At 41.1% G+C, this 7,950-nt stretch overlaps 1 pseudogene; it reads right to left on the reverse strand.

Moving 5' to 3' along the window:
* LOC102774622 overlaps nt 1–7,031 on the reverse strand; it is a 45,563-nt pseudogene extending 38,532 nt beyond the window's left edge.
* Nucleotides 7,032–7,950: the final 919 nt, after the last annotated feature.

Consider the following 7,950-nt stretch of genomic DNA (forward strand, 5'->3'; position numbering starts at 1 on the left):
TTTATTATATAGTATGTAAAAACATGGTGAATCTCAGATGTATTGTGCTAGTAAAAGAAACCAAGCTCAAAAGGTTGACTACTATGGAATTCCATGCAGATGAAATTCTTTCAAAGGCAAAAACTCATAAAGAGAGAGAAGATAGGCAGTTGCCAGTGGTTGGCCAGGGAAGGAAGGATTGACGAAAAAGGGGCTTGGGAAAACTGTTTTAGATGATGGAACTATTCTGTAACTTGATTGTGGCAATAGTTACCCATGATTAAATATGTTTGTCAACTCACAGAACTGTCCACTGCAAAGGGTGAACCTTCTAGATGTAAATTAAAACTTAATTTAAAAAGTAGGTGTGTAGCATCTCTGTTTTTATTATCCAAATACATCTTATTTTTGAAGAAATAAGCTTCTTTCATTTTCCTAACATATGGCAAGCCTTAGCCAAAAATATCACTGATAAGAGCTGGATGAAACTTCCAGAAGGATCATTCTGAGTTCTCTTTCTAAGCTCTTCACTCAAGGACTTCTCTCTTCAGAGAGTTTTCCTGTGTAGATCTGATTGTAGCCCTCAGGATTATAGTCACGTGTTAAAAATGTCTCAGAATCTTTACTGTTTTTCTCATAGGTTAATACAGCACAAACTCAATAGCCAAAACCTGCCTGTGATTTCTTCCAAAGGCTCTTGAACCCTAGCCCCAGTTTGGCATTTGGGAAGGTCTGAGCAATGGTGAAAAACACACAAGTTAGATATGTCTGCTATGACCACATTTTGTTGCTGCTTTATGGACTTGTGAAGTTTCAAAAACCACCAGTTGAGATCAGATTTTCCTTGTTTGTCGATGAATATGGAATGTGGGGTAGAATCATAGAATCACAGAATGCTCAAACATGAAGACTTTTAGAGATCATCTAGTGCAATTCTTTACTTTACAGAATCAAAAGCTTCATTGCCTGTTGGCCATTATCTAGTAACTTCAGGCACTCTCTGGTCTTACATTCCTTGGGTGCAATCCAGACCCAGATCTGAGATACACGGTGCTCCTAAAGAAGTGCATTCCACTTGGATAAAGCAAAACAAGAGTTGGCCACCTATTCTACTAGCAGACAGGAGTATAAACATGTAGTTCTGAGGGGGCATCAGCAATCAGCTATGCTGTGGTTCATTAAAATAAGGCTTATTTTTTAAAATATATTTTTATTGATTTCAGAGAGGATGGGAGAGGGAGAGAGACAGAAAAATCCATGATGAAAGAGAATCACTGATTGGCCGCCTCCTGCCCACCTCCTGTTGGTGATAGAGGCTGCAACTTGGGCATGTGTCCTGACGGAATCAAACTATGACCTCCTGGTTCATAGGTCAATGGTCAATCATGGGGCAACACTAGCCGGGCAAAATGAGGCTTATTTAAGTAGCTCTTGGGTTTCCCCCTAAGGTAATGCATTTGGGTTCTTTCAAAGTATCTGTCAGTCTAAGAAAAAAAGACTTATTTTATTTTATGTGTTTATTTATTGAAATTTCACCGCAGTTCAAGTGGAATATCCTGGGTGTAGAGAAATCTGATTTTTTTTTTTAACTCCTATCCTCAAGTCTACTTTACCTTGTTTGCCCATAGACATTTCCTGTGAAGGGAGTTCAAGGTTCCGTCAAAAAAAAAAAATAAATAAATAAATAATAAAAAATAAATAAATAAAAGAAAGAAAAAGAAAACTTGTAGTTAGGTTTTTTGCTACTCTTGGCTCTTCAAGAATAAAGTTTGTGGCAATACTTCAGAACCACTAACGTTTGGAGTTCTCACTACTGAGTGTACTAGTAAGTGGACAATATTTGAGAAGGTAGCCTCAACAGGAAGAAAACAAGGCTACTGAGCTCAGTTTATTCTTCCTTCCTCTCTCTTAGCTAAATGTAGAAGATTGGTCCTGTTCATATGCCCCTTCCTCTCTTTTTTGGGACAAGCTAAGTCACCATACCTGGGGCCTGAATTTCCACTTGAATTGAACTGACTGAAGCTCTAGTGTATGGGACCTCTGATGGCTGAGAAAACATGTATTTCAGTTTTATTTTGCAATCGATTTCAAGTTTCATAGCATTATGGTAGGAGAAGATGCTTGATATGATTTCAGTCTTCTTAAATTTATTGAGACTTGTTTTGTGTCCTAACGTGTCACTCTACAGTCTCGCTGTAGTTGTCTCCAGGATACCAGGAAGTATTACAAAGCTGAAGTGATTTAGGTTCACTGTTTTCTTTCTTTTCCTTCTTTGAGAGTGTGGATAACTTCTCATTTGCCTGGAAAAAGCTCCTATGAGAGCATGTATGAAGGCCTGGGCAGGGTTTGCGGAAGAGCATGCACATTTCTCTGGGGAGCTCCTGTCAGCTGTTTGGGAAGCTGGCTGGTCACCGTCACTCTTCCATTATTCCTCCAAGCTTTCTTTAAAATTCTTTCTTTGTTACAGAAGAGCAAGAAAAACCAAGCACGCTTTCTAGAGAAAGAGAGAGGCCCATTTATTAACACTAGTGACTAGTGGACTCTGGGAAGTAATTTCCAAATCAGAGAGTAACATACAGAGGCTTTGCTTTTTATAATCTATGGGGTCTTTGTCTTGCAGATATGGTTCCGCCCCCTTCTGGGCTTACAGGAAGGCCCCCAGGTGTTGGGGTTCCCAGGTCATATCAGATGATCTTCCTGGGGCCAGTGATAATGACCCCCCTCCCCGGCAGTGCATTGTTCAGTTTTTATGGCCTTGCAAGACCAGTTTCCTCCTCATCTTGACACACTTCTCTAACTCCTCCTCTCCCGCTCTGGCTGGCCATGTCTTGTGGAATACTAATGTCCCCAAGCAGCCCTTGTCCCTGCATTCTCTGCTGCCTGGGTCCTGTCAAGACCCCATTGCACTCTCCACAATCATGTTCCTTAGACATGGACTCATTTTCTCAGTTCTTTCATGGAAATGGTTTAATCTGATAGGTAAAGGTGAGGTAAGGAATAGTTGTAGATTTTAACAGCAGCCGTCTAGGGACAGTGAGTCTGCTACTGCTCTCTGACCTAAAGGAGAGTCTCTCAGGGCAAAGTGGAGAGTTCCAGGGAGGGTGTCCCTCATGGTGGGAGGCTCCCCTGCTCAGCCTGGCTTTGAGCCTGCCCATAGCCTTGCACCGGGCGCAGTGAAATCAGACTGCGCTCTTGGGCTGAGAGTGGCTCTTTATGTTCATTCAGACCTTTGATGTCTGCAGTGACATTCCATTATCCTGGGCCCCACAAGACATCAATAGTCCTGAGGCTTTTCTGGTTAATATTGCTATGATAAGCCTCTCAAATCACAGAACGTGACAAATGCCCATTAAGAGAACAAGCTTTTGCAATATCTATCCAATTCCCAAAGCCACTTATCGATTTAGCCTCAGGAAAACAAAAGTAGAACAAGAAATTGTCTATTGAATATTAAAATTAAGAAATTAAAAGGTAGCAGTTTATTAGCATATTCATCTCCCTTTCCGCCTCCCCATGAAGAAAGGAACATTTCTAGTGTAGTAACACTCAGTTGGATATGAGGACATCCATCTAATGAAAATCCCAGGCTTTGGGCTGAGCTGGGGAGAGCATCATGAGTGGCTCAGACCCAGGCCTTCGAGGCAGGGGACAGACACCGTGGTACTCGGTTTGCAGCGCAGTATCTGGAAAAAGCATTGGTTACATATTTGTAACCCTTAGCTAATGATTCCCAGTCAGCAGAGGCTGAGCTGAACACCACATAGGCAGCAGACCATCAGCGAAGATGTCAGTGGAATCAGGTCTTGTCTTTTCATGTAAACTGGAAGCTAATTTCCCCCTTAATTAGTTACAACACCATCAACACAAAACAAAGGATTTTATTCTTTTCTTAAACACAATGGTGCCAGAATTCTAGAATTTATTTTCTAAGCGTGTCATCAAGTACATGTATATAACAGGCTCAAAGGTCAGCCTGCCCAGAGATTTTCTAGCAGAAACTGTCTGTTCTGCAGCCTCTCAGGGTTTCTTGAAAGAAAGTGTAATGACAGAAGGATGTGTTCCATCTCCCCCAGGCCTGGCCCTGAGTTAGTATAACAATTATTTGGTATTTTGAATTTTTCAAAGAGCTTGGATGTGTAGAATCTTAAGTGGAGGTCCTTCTGTGGATTAGAGGGAAGGAAAAGAGACTCCTAGGGTAAAATTTCAGAATATTACTGCTTGGAAAGGCTTTGGATAAGAGAGTCTACTGCATGGGAAAACATATTTGCCAATGTTACTTCCAATAAAGTTTAAATATCCAAAATTTATAGGAAACTCATATTAAAAAAAAAGGAAGATAAGCCATCAAATAAAAAAAAAATGGGAAAGGACCTAAATAGACATTTTTGGAAAGTGGACAATACAGAAGGCCAAGAGACATATGCAAACATGCTCAAAGTCACTAGTCATCTGCGACATGCAAATCAAAATGACAATGAGGTACCATCTCAAACCTGTCAGAATGGCTATCATCAACAAATCAACAAATGACAAGTGCTGGCGAGGATGTGGAGGAAAGGGACCCTAGTACACTGCGGGTGGGAATGCAGACTGGTGCTGCCATTGTGGAAATAGTATAGAGTTTCCTCAAAAAATAAAAAATGGAATTTGCAACAGCATGGATGGACCTGGAGGACCTGGAAGCAAAATAAGCCAGTAGAAGAAAGACAAATATCACATGATCTTACTCATTTGTGGAATATAATGAACAACATAAACTGATGAACAAAAATAGGTTCAGGGACATAGAAGCATCAAACAGACTATCAAATCTCAGAGGGAAGTCAGGGGAGAGGGCAAGGTGGGAGAAGAGATCAACCAAAGGACTTTTATGCATGCATATGAGCATGACCAACAGACACTAACAATAGGGGGGTGAGGGCATGTGCTGGGGGGTGGGAGCAGCTGGGGAGAGGTCAGTGGGGGAAAAAGGAGGTGTAATACTTTCAACAATAAAGAATTAAAAAATTAAAATAAATATGATTTTAAAAAGGCTTTGGAAGTCTTTTAGTCTTGAAATTCCTAAGTTCAGCAGAATACTAGTTCTGAAAAATGAGATTTTAAAACAGGGTTTGAAGATAAAATAAGTTTGGGAAACAGGGAACTCTATTTCTCTTACTGGAGAGTGACAGTGCATCTTAACATCTTTAGTCCCTGAAGAGTCCTAAAATGAAAAAAAAAATTATTTTGTTCTAAAGCAGAATTTCCCACTTTGATTTGATTATGCATATCTCTTGCCTCTTTTTAAAAAACATTTATTAAACCAAAGCCTTAGTTACGCAGCTAATTGTTGACAAACTCCCATCTCACAATTCATAGGCTCCAGATCATTGTAGAACTTGTTAAGTTTGTGACTTACTCCCATCATGACTCATAACTGAGGACTTGTGGAGTTGTGACCAGGCCATGCAGCTGTGGACAGCATTCTCTGACATTATGGTTTACTAAGTCATTCTCCTGAATCTAATGATGTTCAGTGATTCCCCAGACTGAGGGGGCGGCAACAGCAGCCTAACCTATGCATCGTGCTTATTGAAAGAACTATTGAAGGTTGCAATGTGTTTGAGCTCCTACATCTGAAAGGGGTTTGGACCTGCTGCCCACGGGTGAATGCAGGGAAAGACCACCCGGCTGCAGTCAAGGCCAGCCTAAAGCAAGTCAGTGAAGAGGTGACATGTGCCTTCAGAAAGCTCTGTTCTGCCCTGGCCAGTGCTCTCAGTGGTTAGAGCATTGGCCCATGCACGGAAAGGTCACAGGTTCAGTTCCTGTTCAAGGGCATGAACCTGAGTTGATTCCTGGTTCCAGTTGGAGCTGTGGGAGGCAACCAGTCCATGTGTCTCTCTCACACTGATATTTGCTTCTTCCACCCTCCCTTGCTTACACTCTCTCTAAAAATCAATGGAAAAAATATCCTTGGGTGAGGATTAACAAACAAACAAAAAAAGCAAAAAGCTCTGCATTTATTTTATTTTATTTTATTTTATTTATTTTATTTTTTAATCCCTTCACGTCCCTCCTCTGGCAACTTTTATTCACACTGAAGTGTAAATGACTCTAACTACAATTAAAGTATTACCTAATCCCAGGGATTTACATTTTAACCTAAACCCTGTCGTAAAGAAGTAAAACCCTGTAAGTGTATCTCAGGGTCTGCTTCTGGTACTCCAGGCCTGTGACAGGCTTTTACTAACCTATCAATAAAGAAGAGCCTTATTTAATATAGCAGAACATACATTTCCCCATTTCTAGAAGCTGCTTGGAGTGGAATGACACAGTTTCATGGAGATCACCTATATAAAAGCTCCTTGTATGCAGTAGGAGCTACAGACATGCTAGTTATTATGACCAAATTGTATTCAAGTTAGAGAAAAGAAGCCTGACCTGTGAAGTACATATCACAGTTTTCTTTTCTCAGCTTTCAGGGCATGGGAAGTTTCTATTTCTAACTTTTTAGTTCCTCTGATTGTATCCAGCCAGCATTGTCAGAGGAAGGGATGTAGGAGTGGGATATTTAGCGCACCCAAGGTTAGGTATAGAGTGTGTCGTCTGAAGGTTGTAGATTATAGATTTTTATAATATTTTGATTTGCCTTTATCTTTAATTTGTGATAGGTTTTACTGTATGAAAATATGTCATAGTATGTATTTTATTATAATTACCAATTGTTTTTCTTATCTATCTCCCCTCATGTTCAGGAGAGAGGTGAATTTAGCCCTTAATTTGCAAACAACAAATGGATAAGGGAAAACAAGTTTACTACAAACAAGAATGTTACTCTGTTACATGTATCAATACAAAACTGTCTTCAATTATTCTTCCTAATGTTCTCATTTAGCGATCGTGATAAAAACACTTTCCCATCAAAAAATCCAAAAGAATTAAGAAGTTTGTTTTTCCCCATAGATTCTCTGTAGTTTCTGCAGTGCCACAATACCTTCTATCATTGCATTTGTGGTGGTCTCATCAGAACTGAGATTCTTCTGGTAGTCTGGAAGTTCTTCACCTCCAGGCATTGTGGGGCAACATTTGTTCTCTATTCCCACAGCTCACCATGTTTTCTGGAATAATACATGTGCTCTTTAGTAGCCCAAGCAGGTGCAGATGCTGAAATGCTAGTTGTTTTGTTTCTTCTATGCGATGTTGATTCTATCTTTTTTTTTAAAAGTATATATATTTTTTAATTTCAGAAAAGAAGGGAGAGGGAGAGAGAGATAGAAACATCAATGATGAGAGATGAGAGAATCCTATTGGGTATTGAGCCCAGTGCCCTAAAAGGGAATCAAACCTTAACCTCATGGTTCATAGGTGGATGCTCAACCATTGATTCACACTGGCCAGGCAGGATGTTGATTCTATAACTTGCAATCAGTAGTAGAGTTCAAAAGAGGGCTTTCCCCTCCCAGGCAATAATCCTGCTATTCCCTGGCCATAGCCAAGAGGTCCAGTTTGCACAGATTCTGACAAGTTAATATTCTTCTTTCCCCACATGGTCCACTTCAGGATGTACCTCTGGTGTAGAGTTGGTTGAGAGACATCTGTAGACCACAGCAAAGTGGGGGAATAGGTGCCATTGCCCTGGAGGTGTGGGCACAGCCCAAGGTTTGTGTGCCCACATGGACTTGGGCTAAAGGCCCTGGAACTGCAGGTGACATGTAACACATGGGAGACTCTCAGCCCAGTGCAATGGGGTTTTCTTTTCTTCTTTTCCAGTGTTTATCCAATTGTAAACTCTGTCCTCTTATTTAAATAACTAGGGGCCCGGTGCACGAAATTGGTGCACTGGGTGTGTGTGGGGGGGAGTGTCCCTCAGCCCAGCCTGCCCCCTCTCACATACTGGGAGCCCTCAGGCGTTGACCCCCATCACCCTCCAATCGCAGGATCGGCCCCTTGCCCAGGCCTGACGCCTCCGCCAGAGGTGTCAGGCTTGGACAG

This window comes from Myotis davidii, unplaced genomic scaffold (assembly GCF_000327345.1).
Source record: "Myotis davidii unplaced genomic scaffold, ASM32734v1 scaffold492, whole genome shotgun sequence".
In the NCBI taxonomy this organism is placed as follows: Eukaryota; Metazoa; Chordata; class Mammalia; order Chiroptera; family Vespertilionidae; genus Myotis; species Myotis davidii.